Below are 15,235 nucleotides of genomic sequence, written 5' to 3'. Positions count from 1 at the left end.
GCCCTAAATCGCATCGCTCTAGCCGGAGACCCCGGGGGATTTTCGAATCCCCAAACATATTTAATTTGTTACCCGTTTTTCATGGGTTAGACCATGAAAACCTTATCACACATCGCGTTAGGGATTGAACAAGTCCTTACAACATTCCATCATCCTACGGTAGGTGCGAACAAATTAAACCGGGGTATTCCCTTTCACATTAGCCGATAAGGCGGGCGTCTTGGTTAACGCCCAAGCTTAATTTTCAATGGACTCGTGGGCTAAACTTGTTCACCGCTTATGGAACATTTTTACCCACCCCTAAAGACGGATGAAATGCTTTCCAAGATTCATTTTTTCCGACAGAATCCTCATGAATCATTTTCTGAGGCATGGAATCGTTTCACCGATCTCCTTATAGAGTGTCCACATCATAACTTAGCTAAAGACACGTTAGTTCGCGGCCTTTTCAAAGGTCTTCTACACCACCATAAAGAAGTCCTTGACATAATGAATGGGGGTAGTTTCCTAAGTAAAGGAGCCTCGGAGGCTTACAAATTTTTAGAAGACCAAACTAAACGGAATAATAATTGGGGGGGTAGTGATGATATCCCCCGCTCAGCTAGTTCTTCTTCAACAGTAAAGGCCGCCGGTATGTTTGAGAAGAAAACCGATCCAGAACTTAAAAATCTAATCGAATCTCTAACTAAAAAAGTAGAGGCTATTTCTGCTCAACAAAAGCCTATCCCCGTCATGAATGTAAACTCCAACCCATGTAATTTCTGTTTGAGTCCAGAGCACCCTGACGATTATTGTCCTCTAGCTTATGAACAACAACCACCAGAACAAGATAATGTTTACTCTATTAATAACTATCCTATTCCTAACGCCGTGGAGACAACATCCCAACTTCAAGAAATAATCAACAAGTAACACCTCCAGGGTACAATAATCAAAACGTTAGGCAAGCAAATAATTATAACAACCAAGCTCCACCTAGGCAAGGACAAGGACAAGGACAAGGTCAAGGGAATTATAATAATTATAACAACCAAGCGCAACCACGACAAGGTCAAGCACAAGGTCGATAATTATAATAATTATAATACCAATAGAGGTATCGCTCCGGTTAATAATAATAACTATCACAACCCACTCATAAATAATCAACGAGAGATAGTTCCAAACACCACCCGTGACTACTACACCTACACAACCGGATCGTATCGACGCCTTTATACAAGTTACCCAACAACTTTTCCGCATACAATGACTCAATCAAACCAACAGATTTTACAATCCATAAATCAGGGCATACAACAGCTTAGCCCAAGCGAAAGCCCAACCAAAAGGCGTTTCCGTGACAAGCAATACCAAACCCTAAAACAAAGAACACAGACCTTTGAGGTAAACGGTAATTCTAGTAATGAAAACTACAATCGTAGGTGACCTAAATGCCATCACCACTCTCCTCGAAGAGTGGTTGATAACAAAGTAACTACGCCTATAGTTACCCCATCGATCAAGACTCTACACCGGACATCGAACTAGATACCGCAATAGAAACCGAGGAGCCTACCACGGTAAAGGTACCGCTTAAATCACAACCAAAGAAACCGAAAAGCCAAGGTTACACAAAAGTAGAGCCATATCACTGTAAATATAGAGCTTAAACCACCGCTCCCTCAAAAATTAGCCATGCTAACCGTGGGATACAAACTTTGAGGAAATTAGGAACGTTTTCAAGAATCTAACGATAAACCTTCCTTTTCTCGGCTATTAAAAAGCTACCTAACCATGCTAAGTTTCTTAAAGTTGTTGTACTACTAGGCGCGAAGACCAATATACCTAAAGACGCCTTCTTAACTGAACAGTTCCCAACTTTATCCGAAAAATAATGGAATTGTTAAGTACAAGGACCCCGGTCGCCCCATCAGAAAATGCACCTTAGAGATTCCCACACGACGACCACCTTTATTAGACACTGGGCGAAGTGTTAACTTACTCCCCAGTGATACTTGTATAAACAAATAGGTCTACAGAAATGCAACCTATAAAAATAACGCTGCAATTAGCGGACAAAATTAAGTATCCTAAAGGTGTAGTGGAAAACGCGTTTGTTAAGGTTCGTGATTTCTACTATCCCGGCCGATTGTTATCCTCGATACGTAAGTCGCTAATGACTCAGACCGATCATTTTAGGGCGCCCACTTCTTGGCAACCGCCAATGCTTTATAAATTGTCGTGATGGAAAGATGTCCTTATCTTTTGGCCATCTTTCCGTCAAGGTAAATGTTTTAAAATGATGAAACAGCTACCGTGATTCGGCTCGTAGATGGGGAGGTTAGCATGATCGAGAGTTTAGCTCAAGATTATTTTAACAACACGCTTCCTGAAAACAATATGTACAAATTCCTTTCTTTTGAACTTCAGATTTTATAAATGACTCCTACTTAGAGGAAGTCAACACCATCCCGAGTCCACACCAATTGTAGACCCGTCGGTTGCTCCATATCGATTACGATTACCTAAGACTTGCTACCTAAGCAAGTCTTCATTACGCAAGATAAGGACAAGGATGAAGAGACATGTTTAATAAGGGTGATTAGGGAACATCGGTCTCGATTGGTTGGTCCCTAGCCGACATTAAGGGAATTGACCCTAATGTTTGCACTCATCGTATCCATTTGGAGGATAACGCCAAGACTTCTCGCTAACCTCACCGCTTGAACCCCGCCATGAAAGAGGTGGTTAGGGAAGAAGTTTGCGATTACTCGATCGCGGTATTATATACCCAATCTCCGATAAATTAATGGGTAAGTCCCATTCATGTAGTTCCTAAGAAATCGGAGTTACCATGGTACGTAGAACGGGAAGGGTGACTATGTTGTCACTCAAGGTCCTATGAAATGGAGAATCAGATTGATTATAGACGTTTAAATGCTATGACACGAAAGGATCACTTTCCCTTACCATTTATAGATCGATGCTAGAACGCCTAGCCGGTCATGCCTTTTATTGTTTTCTAAATGGCTACTCCGCTATTTTCAGATTATTATTGATATTGATGACCAAGAAAAGATAACCTTCACATGTCCCTTCTAACATATGCCTATAAACGAATGCCTTTTGGCCTTTGTAATGCCCCCGGTACCTTCCAAATGATGTATGCTTCATATATTTAGTGACATGGTAGAGCTTTATGGAAGTATTCATGGATGATTTTTCTATCTATGGAGACTCCTTTACTGAATGCTTGTCTAACCTGTCTAAGGTCTTGACACGGTGTGAAGAAAAGAGCCTCGCTTTTAAATTGAGAAAAGTGTCATTTCATGGTAAAAAGGGCATAAGTACTAGGTCATATTGTATCTAGTGATGGCATCGGCGTAGATAAAGCCAAACTAGATAAGATAGCGACCCTCTACCTAAACCACGAACCGTCCGGGTGAGATTAGAGCCTTTCTAGGCCATGCGAGGGGTTTTATAGCGTTTCATTAAAGATTTTTCAAAATAGCTAGGCCTTTAACTAACCTCGCTTTTGAAGGATGCAATCTTTGATTTTAATTTTAACTGTAAACAGGCTTTTGAAACCTTAAAAGTCAGCCTCTAACCATCGCACCTATTATACAACCTCCGATTGGTCTAAACCTTTCAACTCATGTGTGATGCTAGTGACTATGCAGCTTGGTGCCGTCTTGGGACGTAAACTAGATAATAAGTCCACCGTTATTTATTATGCTAGTAAAACATTAAACGATGCTCAACGGAATTATACAAATACTGAAAAGAATTTTTAGTTAGTCATTTATTATGCTTTAGATAAATTTCGGCTCCTTATTTGGTTGGTTCTAAAACTTTAGTTTACACGGACCATGCAAAGATTCTAGGTACCTTCTTGCAAAGAAGGATGCTAAGCAGATTAATCCGATAGATTCTTCTCCCCGCAAGAGTTCACATTAGAAATAAAGGACAAAAGAGGGGTCGAAAACGTGAGTTGCCGACCACTTATCTAGACTTACAAATGACGATAGTAGTGATTCCGAGTCCATACCGACTCTTTTCCCGATGAGCATCGTATGCTATTTTTCATCACCATGGTATGGGACATCGTGAAATTATTTAGCGGCTGATGTTATGCCTTATAATTGGACAAGAAATAAACGTAAGAAGTTCTTGGCCGAGTCAAGTTATACTACCGGATGAGCCCTACCTTTTTAAGTATTGTGCGGATCAGATTATTCGTCGCCAGATTCCCCAAAGGGGAATATAATGAAGTTCTATCGCTTCTGCCATGACAAAGAGTGTGGTGGCCACTTTAGCGGAATGAAAACAGCCGCTAAAGTTCTTCAATGTGGATTTTATTGGCCTACCCTTTTTAAGGATGCCCAAGTGCATTGCAAAGACGGTATTCGCTTTGCCAACAACTTGGGCTTAATCACGGCGTAATATGATGCCATTAAATCCAATCTTGATTGTAGAAATTTTTGATGTGTGGGTATTGATTTCATGGGCCCTTTCCCTCGTTTCCCACGGTTATATTTATATTCTAGTTGCCGTGGACTACGCGGTCTAAATGGATAGAGGCCCTAGCTTGCCGTGAGCAATGACCATAAGACCGCGGGTATTTTTATTAAAGAATATATTTTCTCGGCCGGTTTGGCATTCCTAAAGCCATCATTAGTGATGGTGGAACACATTTTGCAAATGAGTTGTTGCATCCCTAGTGAAAAAGTATGGAGTTACACACAAAGTAGCAACTCCTTATCATCCACAAACTAGCGGACAAGTAGAAGTTTCTAATAGGGAAATCAAAAAAGATTTTAGAAACAACAAGAAACCCCGATAGGAAAGACCGGTCGGCGTCCTATCGGATGCCTTATGGGCATATAAAACTGCTTTCAAAACTCCTATAGGTATGTCTCCCTTTAGACTTGTATTTGGGAAACCATGTCATTTGCCCGTTGAATTAGAGCACCGCGGCTCGTGGGCTATAAAAAGCCTTAACTACAATATTGATGATGCGGTGTCAAACGCAGTTACAATTAAATGAGCTTGAAGAAATCCGTAGCGATTCTTACGATCTCGCCAAGGATTATAAAGCTAACATGAAACGGTTCATGATAAGCATATCTTGCGCCAAAGAGTTTGTGGTCGGACAAAAGGTTTTGCTTTTTACAACTCCCCGCCTACATATTTTCCCTGGGAAACTAAAACCCGCTGGTCGGTCCTTTTCTCGTTATCAAGTCACCCCCTTACGGGGCAATTACCTTGGTAAATCCCAAGGACAACAAAGTATCTTTCAAGTTAACGGTCAACGATTAAAACATTTTCACTAACTTCGTCCCCCGATATAGAGGAAGTCCTTTTACAGACCCTATATATGAGGAATGACCCTTTGTCATTGGTGTACTTCCTTTCACTTCCATTTAATGGTAAGTGCACCATTAAGGTAACCGGCCCTCCCTATGGAGTGTGTGGGTGTAAGTACCGGATCCTAAGTCCACAGCTCACATAGTTCACGCTTCCACTCTTTGCATGTTTTCTCGGATTTTTGAGTCATGTTCCTCTATGGAGTGAATTATGTATTTATTGTTTTTCGTGGTTTCTTATAATAAACAAATAAAAATAAAATAAAAATTTTAAAATCATAAACATAGCAATCCAACAAGTCTTGGGAATCGACTTTAAATCCACTCCACGTTGTAAACAAATTTTGTGTTTAAAATTTGTTTGGGGTGGGCACGATCCTTGCATCCGATTGCTTGAACCTTCCTTTTCATGCTGCTTAGGTCCATTAGTATAGTTCATTGGGGTTGACGCCATCTAATTTAGTGTTCATTTGTTCGCGATAACTTACGCCATGCACGCACTTCGAGGCATTTTCTACTATCTTATATGTCACCCACGGTCGGAATAGAGTAGTTTATGGATCATTGGATTGGAAATTCTCTCCCGATCATTTCCATATCTCATTCGCAAAAAAATCGGACCGATAACGGCGGAAATTTAGTTTGAAGTTGCGCTGAAAATCGACGAAAGTCGAAAAATCGAATTGGGCTTTGGGCCAACTCGCGCTCACCTACAGCGCGCCCGCGCCTCCCTTTCCAAAAACCCAATCGCGAGTTCATCTTCTCCAACCGCTTGTCACAAATTTAAAATTCAAACCCTAGCAACCAAAATAAAAAAAAAAAAATAAAAAATAGAATACATCAAAATAGAAAGACCACCCACGCCCTTTGTGAAACACCAACACAATCTCCAACCGTTTCCACCAAGAAAACACCCACCAATTCAAGTTTTCAAACCTGCCACCGTAACCACCACCGCCACCACCATTGTTTCTCGTTGTTTTTTATCAAACTCGCCTCCCCCACAGGCTACAAAAACCATTAGTTATCTAAGAAACTTCAATGGCGCTACGACGAAGAATGTTGCCGGAGCACGCGTTTGAGGCCGACCATTTCGCACCATTTTACGACGCCAATATGATTAAGAGGGATTGGAACAGACTGTGGTATTCGACAGATGAGTTTTATCACTATGATTTGGTAGAACAGTTTTATGAGAAACGAGAATTGGAGGGAAATAGGATTTTCATTAGGATAAAGGTGAACGGAGGAGGAAGTAACGAGACAAATTGTTGGCGAGCTATTAGGAATCACGCCAGAACCAACCTGATATTTTACCATTCAGAATCCCAATCTACCGCAGTTCTGCTTTGATGAAAGATACGGTCATAGAGGGTGAATACAATACGATATCTCATTTAAGCGCCATCGACCACGAGAACCAATCAACCGGCGGTAGCTCGGTGGATTGGTAGGAACGCCCCTGAAAGACAAAGTCAGCGACATCGGACTTCGTTCCATCGCGTTCTCGGATTTTGCAAACGAATGAGTGTAATTTCTGCATCCCTCGATGTAATTTTGAATGTGATTAGAGGAGTGGGAAAGAGCATGGCGCTTCTTCCCGTGATTGATCACTAAAGATTATGCTCTCATTTAGAGTCGCCGCTAAATCGCCCTATTAAAGATCAAATTGCATTCTAATGCAAGTATTTATAAGGAATGCATCCAAGAGACTTGGCCGCTGTCCGCAGAGAATAAAGTTGAGTCGAATAATGAAGGCAAAAGATATGACATGGTTGGTTGAGGATAATTTCGATAGTCAAACTTCTAATTTAGAACGAATGATAATGCCGCAAACCGGGTTTCGATGCGCTTATCGATCTCGGAAGATATCCGACATAGACAAATTGTAATTCGAATAAGCAAACGAACTTTCGACGAGTTGAAATGCTCGAAAAGGGGTCGAAGATATCTTGTCTAACTTGGAGATTATCCACCGTAATCACCAAGCCCAAGATGCGATACTCAAGATCGAGATGGAAGCACAAATTTGTTCAGATAGAGATGCTAATGACGTATGCCACTCGTGGATGAGTCCGTCTCACCGAAGTCCGAGAGGCATGAGCGCCGTCGCCGCAGCCGATGGCTCAAGTCATTCTTCACCACGTATAGCCTCCATCTCGTGGACCATCTTCTTCACACGCCTAGGTGTTCAACATCGGTTGGTCCTCGTTATTTCATTGTTTTTATTGTTTTGTTAGTGGAATTTTATTTCAGTAGTTAGATTTAAATATTAAGTTGTTTGTTTTAGATTGCTTGGATTTCATATTATTTTAATATAATTTATTTTGATCATCTTTCGTAAGGATGTCTTGGAGTCAAAGTTGAAAATTAGGCCGATATCGGCATATCTATGATTTTTTGTAGTGGTAGCATGATATGTAGGAGAGTTTAGAAGTTACTATTCTAAACCAAGTTTAAAAGATACCAGGGTTGTTAGGAAATCAAAACTATGGTTAGTTTCCGTTTTCGGGTTTGGCAGATTTCTATTTCCGGAAATTGCCTTAAAACAATTTGGCAACTTGCCGATTCGTTTTGGAAACCCGAACCTATTTAAACTTCCATCATTCTACACTCACAACCCACACTACACCCCACAATCATCTCTCACCTTTCACTCCAAGCTTTTTCAAACTTTGTTTTTCTTGTAAACACTCGCTTTTACGAAGCCACGGCTAATATACACTTCCAAAATTTTTTTGCTTATACACTTCCATAAATTTTTTTGTCGAAACACCAAGCAAATCTCAGAGCCAAACTTCGCCTCTAAAACACTATAAATCGAAAAATCTCGAGGCGCGCTCCTTCCCTTCGTAAAAAATTTCCGATTTTCTCGAGGTTTCTTCCGTGTTTTCGCAGTCGTTTCTACTGAGTAGTTTTGAGATGACACCTCCTATAGTGATTCCCGAACAGTCATTTGAAAACTTGATGGGAACCGATACCTATGGAGCATCGTTCACGAATGATCGCGGCAGCTTAGGATGGCGGCATCTTCTTAGAAGAGTGATGACGATTCTTTTCACCTAAGCTAACCGAATTCTTCTATAATAATATTACTTTTATTGTACCCAAGAAGGAGAACAAAAATTTTCCCTTGCTATTGATGGCACGACTATGAAATTCAAGTAAGCAATTGATAGCTTTGGTTTCGGGTTGCCATTACGCGACCTATGCACGCGTGGGGATATATGACGATAACTCATACCTATATGAATATGCCTATTTCCATGAGTATTATGGGGGGGGTGTTTCAGATATCATGGACCAAGACCAATATAACATCGCCTCGAAAGTAGCCTATCGCTGAATGTAGGCATAACCATGTTGTTCATCATGATGAACATTCTAGGGGAACGGCGGTTTACTTCGCCAATAATATCGCCGGGTGACGTTTTCCTTGCTTTAGGCGAGGGACGCCGTCGGTATGACATTCCCCGAAGTTTTAGTTGCTACTTCGGCGAGGACATACCTTGAGGCATAAGTACCTTCTTATGCCTGCCTTTGGTTTGTCGATTATGCGCCGCTTTGCCTACCCATATTCTCAGTACCGCGATTACCGCATTGGGAAAGGGTCGAAATCATGAGACCCACCAATCGTGGGTAAGATCATTCCGAGCCATGACTTGGCGGGATGGCAGGTGCAACCACATTTGGTTGCCCCTTACACCCCATCGCACCAAATAACACTAGAGTTAGCACTAGTTGATGATACACGGGAAGGCGTGGCAAGTTGTTATGGCATGGCGGGGATCGCGAAAAGAACCTCATATAGAAGAGGAGGATGACGAAAAATCTTTGGGGGTGCGGGTAAGTTTTTTAGTTAAGTTAGTGTCCGCTTATGTCCCAAGCAATTTAATTACATTAACCCCATAATGGGTGGAACTCTTATAGAGTTCGTCGGCTTTTTATTACTATATTTGTATGTTTTAACTTTGTTTTGCAGATGTTCCCGAATTTCACGCTTTCAATGGTATTTTTCCTACCCTCTTTATTTAAATGCTTTAAGGACAAAGCATGCTTCTTGTTTGGGGGCATAGAAACACGGTAATTAAGACATCTGATAGGATATAGATATGTATAATATGCATATTGTTTTCAAGTTAAAAATTTCAAAAATATAAATAAATAAGTTTATGCTATACACTTAGGAATATTGGTATTGTTTTCTTTCTCTATGCTCTTAACAATCTAGAAGTCTCAATGAGCTTTTGCATCGGAATAATTGTTAGAAACTTAGGTTAATATGTAGGTAATAATCTTTGCATCTATCTATAAATATATTACATGAGTATCTATGATTGTTAGCGATAAGTTTCAAATCTAGGCTAGAGTACTTATTCTACAAATCCTGTGAGAATATAGCCTAAAACCTTATATGAGCTAAAACATTTGAGAAATGACACAAGGGAGAAGTAAAATCCGGATAGAGAAATCACACGCCCACTTGCTTGATCACTATGCCATATCCTAAGCGAAATTTAGGCCCTCTTTGGATCGATATAGCCAGAAATTCAAACCTATGAATTATTTTCCGCTAGTCGCCCCTCGATCCTTTCATTAGCCCTTCCATAAACCATAATTCCTTTACCCCTGTTACAAAAAAAAAAAAAAAAAAAAAAAAAAAATCAACCTACCCAATTTAGAATAAGTCCGAGAATAGAATGATGAAGAAAGAAGAAGAGAAAAAACCTGTGGTAAACAAAAAAATTAGTTAGTTGCTTCGGAAATAAAGAAAAGAAGTTTCCATCCAAAGAAAAAAGAAAAAATAGAAATAAATCAAAACTCCAAAAATAGAATAAAGGGAGTCAAAAGCCAAAGAAAAGAAAAAGAAAAATATGGCTAAGGATGGAAACAAAGTGTAGAAGCAAAAAGTAAATAACAAGGTTTCTCTAGTTACATAATATGAAGACTCTATTATCTCGGACTTGTCCTTTTGAATATCCATTTCCTTCCTTCTTAAACCATCTCCTAATCCTCAACACCTAATAAAGACCTCTAGCTTAATTAGGAATAGGTTAGTGTGATAGTAAGTGGCAGATGTGTTTGATCGACTCCGGCTTCCTTTGTTGTCATTGAGATTGTAAGGTAAAGTGTGCCCACCGCACTAATCGGAGCAAATAAACTTGAGTGGAAAAATCAGAGTGGTTTTGTCTTGACATTTATGTGAGGACCTACTTAAGGACGCTATTCGAAGTTTCGAAACGGACCTGCCATTACATTTCATAGTATTACTCATTGTTATATGTTTATTTTAGATGATTGATTATTATGCATATATTAGCTTAGGGTTCCGACCGGGTTATTCTTATGTATTTGCTAGTGAGATGTATAGATAGTTGAGACATGAAGGAGAAAAAACAATAGTTTTATTTCTTAGTCGTTGTAGTATAGATGAAGTTTGTGAGTACCTTCACTGGAAAACTCTCACGAGGTTATAACTTCGTCCACTAGGGAATTCCTAGTGGTTTAAGGCCTTGTTGCATATGGTCAATGCAATCGCTTCGACAAACGCGAGTAGTTAGAACTCCATTTTGGTCACTTATTCTAATTTCTCATCTTTGCTTGAGGACAAGCAAAATGCTGTTTGGGGGTGGTTTGATAAGAGCCCAAACTGTAGTTTTAACCCCTTAGCAATCATACTTTTAGACCAATTATGTGAGTAATAAGTAAGAGTTAAGACCGATTCACGTGTTTTATGTTTTCGGGCTTCAAAGTCAATTATGTGTAGGAATGTGCCACTTTGATGAGATAAAGGAGCAATGGTTGGTTACTAAGGAGTTCGGTGATTAAAGGCCAAGATTCAAGAAGACCAAGCCTTTGTAAAGCCTGGTCAAAAGATGAAAAGTCAAAGTCCACGCAGTGTAAATAGTGCACAAAGTCAACAGAACTTCCGAAGACCATATCTTTAGACTCAGACCTCGAATTGGGCCTACCTTATGTCAAAACGACCGGCTCGGAAAAGAGCTTTCCAATGGTCCAAGCCTTGACCCAATCAGAGGAGCAGAAGTGGACGAAAAGTCTGTTGAAGCGAACTGCAGCTGAAGAGGCATTTTTGGACCGAAAAGAATTGGGTTTTGGGCCGATTCTCGCCCAAAACATGGCTCCAAGCCCATGCACGATTTTGGATCTGGATGTATAAAAACAAAAGCTTCACTCTTTGTTAATGGTAGCTAGTTAGACCTAAATTAATATATAGAATTCTAGATCCTGTTTTAATTAATTAATTAAGTTTTAGTTCCATTACAATTCTTGTTTTAGATTAAATTCTTGAATGATTGTTCTTGATTGATTAGATAAATAAAATAGTTATTATTCAATTTCATTCTTGTCATTTCCATTCTAGATCTAATTTAAATTCTTGTTCTTATTCCATTCCACCATTAAATTAGATTCATTATTGTTTAATTAAGTAAATCTCAATTTCTTACATTATGTTTAGTTTAGATTCAATGGAAAATGTTAGGTTGATGACTCAAGGCTAAAACCTCCATTAGAGGGGTTGATGAAGCCTTGATGAAAACTTAGTGGTTAGTATAGAATTGGTTGTAGAATCTATTCCACTCTAGAAGGTCGTGTTTAAGCCATGAGAATGGGTGGACCTGACCTCACATGCTAGTTAGTATCCGGTAGGAATGCCATGAACACTAGGGATTAGACTCGAAATTCTTGCCGTGAAAACGTAAGAATCGAGATACGACAATCTATACTAGGTTATTAAGTTGGATTCGAGGTGGATTTAATTCCCCTCTATTTCTTTATCTAGAGTCAAACAATCGTATTCCCGTAGCTTTCATAGATTAACTTTAGTTTATATTATATCTTGTTATTTAAATTAACGCGTCTTGTTAGCATAACATTTAAAGAAAAGCTCTCATTGACTTAGGACTGATTTCTTAGACCTAGAAAACAATCCATGCTAGGGAACTAGGAGTGGAACGAACTTCCTACTCCACTTAGTGCAATTCGCATCGAGTAGAAGAAGCTTTGATAAATATCTAGTAAAAGTTTAGTTTTAGTTTACTTACGTTTTGAATTCATCGCTCATTTTAAAGTAGGTAGACTATTCATTTTACTTTTATCGGTAACACTTTACTTTTATCGATTATTCATTTTACTTTTATCGGTTACACGTCACGAACATTCTTCAACTCGTCTTTCAGCTTCACCACAGTTTCTCTATCTGATTCGGCGAACTGGGCGATCTCTTTCAGCTTCTGATACCTACTCACAAGCTGTATTAGCACACACACAATAGCAGTCAGTCCGCAACATTCTCATAAACGAGCTAGCAATCCAGGTTTGGAGAATTTCACTTACCAGACACTGCGCTATATCCATTCGCCTCAGATTATCAGCTAGCCCCTTGGAATCCAGCTCCTTACGGTTGCCATCCAGAGCTATATGATCAAGCAGACACGCCGATATCTTACTCGACTTGAAGCTGGCGTCAGTTCGCCTCACAGCCCGTTGCACTCCCTGATCATCCAAGTACACTACTTGGGGCTCCAACTCCTCCATAATCATAGCAGACTTCCCACTCACCTTACTCGGGCCCTTTGCCTTCGTTAACGGAGTGGGCTCTCGAGAAGCAGGGGACGAACTCTGCCTTACCCCAAAAGTTTCCAAGTCCATAACTGGCGCTGGCCTCGACCTGGTACTACGAGTGGCTGTACCGCCAACTCGCCCACCACTAGAACTGCCCCCAGTACTGGAATTCTCCCCAAGCACATGCTTCACAGCTTTGACAACCTTCGCAGCGTCCTGGTCAGATGCATCAGCCTTCCTCTTCAATGAGCTGCTCCGCTCACGAGGATTGAAGACCACCCTATCCAGCTCAACATGCGCACCAATCGACCCCCCCCCCTCAGGTCGCCAGCCCGACCCACTAGTTCCCGGGGCACCAGCACCTCCGGAGGGTCACTTAGGACCAGCGCGACCTAGGTTCCTATCTTCTCTTGTCACCAAATCGCTCTTGCATTTCTCCATCACTTTATCACTAGCTTGACCCGAGCCTTTTCCTTTTGATCTCTTCTTTTCTCCCTGATTACTGGACCTCCTTTTTCCACGAAGAAATGAGCTACTTTAGGCAGTTTCGCTTGTTTTTGGACCCGAGTCAACCTTGCAAACCTCTCTATCTCCTTCCGGTTAGTTCGTGTCTTTACAGCGAACTCTGCAAGCAGAACAAAAACACGAGTCAATTAAAATAACAGTAACCCAACCATCAAAACAACATGAGCAATACACTCCCACCCACCAGAGATATTGCAAACCCTAGTTTGCAACCTACATCCTTTAGCACAGTAGTTTCCAACTAACAGCAACGACCTCTTTTTCCAAGCCTCGGTTTTTACACCATCCATCACACTGGAACGCTTTGTCAAAGTTTGCAAGCGAAAATTGAAATTATGAGATCTCTTTACAACGAAGTGCTCAGTAATGTCAGATACCCCTATGTGGTATTCACCACTAGCATTCAGTAGATCGAACACCTTGGATAACCGCCAAATGTTACCAACAAACTGACAAGGGGATTTCCAACAGTGAGCTAAAAAGTCACAAACCAGCTTAGAGAATGGTATTCGCATATGCGCTCTCAGCTAACCCTCATAGATTATTATCCCACCGTTTGGAGGGTTGTATTCCTCACTCCACACATTTTCGCTCGGCCTTGGTTTGTATATCTCCAAGTCGTTTCCTTCTATCCCATAAGCTGCCCTCAGTTCGGGGAACGCACTCGCTGCAAGTCGATCCACCGCCCTAGGGGGCAACCCATTCGAGGACGACCCCTCATCACGACCTGACGTGCTAGCCACAGCACCAACAGAGCCAGATCGTATCCTACCCTCACCTTCCCTAACTTCCCCCTCACCATACTCAGGACGACTTTCAAGACTCACCGACTTTTTCGTATCTTTCTCATATTCCTTACAACTTAAAGATAATTCTTGAACCTCTTCAGATCGAGTACCATCAGAGTCAGACATTTTTGTGTTTCTTCTTCTCAAATACCCAAACCTAAACAACAAAACCTAACACTGGCCTACCTACTGGACACACAACACTTGAGCAAGAAGAAAGAAAACAGAAAATGGAAAAGCAGCGGCAGCAAAAGCACTCACCTGAGAAACCCTAGCCTGCGGTTTTGTTAAAGAAGAAAACAGAAGATAACTTTTCGTTTCTCCCAAATTTGGTTTTGAATAACTGCCCGTTCAGTTCCCAATGCAATATGATTATAGCCTACGCCCTAGCCCACACACGTGTACCAAGGCCCTATCTTTTCAAGATTTCGGAAAACATGGCGATACGTTTCCTCCACAACTTCTCTGATTCTCTCACGTGCCAACCACGAGCCAGCTACACCTCGCACCAGGTCGCTACACAGCGTGAATCGATCTCTCCAACACGATACGCATTTCCGCTATCACCAGTCCGCTTCTCCGCTCACGATCAACACGTGCCAATGTTTTCTCTCAGCAGATCGCTTCAATGTACAACACGACCTACTGAGAGGGGGTTGTGTGAGGGAGTAATATTCTCCTTCAGGAGTATTAAGCACATGTAAGATCGCTTTGTATTGAGCTCGCTTCATGTAGGTGATCTACCTCAGCTCGCTACAAGATATTACAGATCGAACAGATGACCTCAAATAGAACGCCTCATCTGATGACACCATCCCTTATCCGGAGGCAATCATTACCAAAGCCATACCTGTACTTCCAATCACCGTGATATACGAACTACTCTAACTACTCCAATGATTACATAATTCCTACCAAAACCAACCTAACACTCATTCTTCATCTCGACCACACACTTGTGCATGGCAGTGCACGTGTCTCGTGGATCTG

General features: G+C 41.0%; 1 non-coding gene across 1 annotated transcript; it reads right to left on the bottom strand.

The window, feature by feature from the left end:
• Positions 1 to 315: 315 nt before the first annotated feature.
• On the bottom strand, positions 316 to 419 carry LOC147512576 (small nucleolar RNA R71). Its single transcript, XR_015219615.1, has one exon. It is a non-coding gene; the product is annotated as a small nucleolar RNA R71 (small nucleolar RNA).
• Between the last annotated feature and the right edge of the window lie 14,816 nt (positions 420 to 15,235).

The sequence above is a fragment of the Coptis chinensis genome, chromosome 3 (genome assembly GCF_015680905.1).
Source record: "Coptis chinensis isolate HL-2020 chromosome 3, ASM1568090v1, whole genome shotgun sequence".
Taxonomy (NCBI): domain Eukaryota; kingdom Viridiplantae; phylum Streptophyta; class Magnoliopsida; order Ranunculales; family Ranunculaceae; genus Coptis; species Coptis chinensis.
The sequence above is the reverse complement of the archived record's forward strand: the minus strand, read 5'-3'. Positions and strand labels throughout refer to the sequence as shown.